At 31.7% G+C, this 477-nt stretch overlaps 1 long non-coding RNA gene across 1 annotated transcript in view; it reads left to right on the forward strand.

The window, feature by feature from the left end:
• The first annotated feature begins 330 nt into the window (after positions 1-330).
• LOC119590930 overlaps positions 331-477 on the forward strand; it is a 733-nt gene continuing 586 nt past the window's right edge. The window contains exon 1 of the long non-coding RNA XR_005230297.1: positions 331-446. This is a non-coding gene — a long non-coding RNA (uncharacterized LOC119590930). The remainder of the gene's footprint in view (positions 447-477) is intronic.

The following is a 477-nucleotide window of genomic DNA, read 5'->3' on the forward strand; positions in this document are numbered from 1 at the left end:
TAAATAATTCTAAGTTGGCATATCTCTCATTTCAATCAGGGTGGGAGGAAGGGGGGGGTAGTATTTTTATGCATTGTGCTTGGAAGATGTTCTTGGTTTACTTCTTTGTTCAAATTAGCATACATCCTTTTTATGCATTATGTATAATTGTAGTGATTACTTAACATATATTACCATATATATTTTTTTTTTATAATTCAATAGATTAGTATATTTTTCCCTATTTTATGAGATTTTCATTTTCTGCAAAGTGGTATGATTGATTGGTTTGATTTAATTTCACATATGCTTACTGTTTGGTCAGTCAGTAATAGTGGTTTCAATATTCTATGATAGTATTATTCTTTTCCAACAGGAGAAAGGGTAAGAAGATGAACAAGAATAAGGAGAAAGATTTAGCCATTGTGAATGGAGAATCAGAGCCCAGTACCAGTGGCCTTGCTCAGGTATGACCCAAGGAATTTAACATATATTTTC

Source organism: Penaeus monodon, chromosome 28 (genome assembly GCF_015228065.2).
Source record: "Penaeus monodon isolate SGIC_2016 chromosome 28, NSTDA_Pmon_1, whole genome shotgun sequence".
Lineage (NCBI taxonomy): Eukaryota > Metazoa > Arthropoda > Malacostraca > Decapoda > Penaeidae > Penaeus > Penaeus monodon.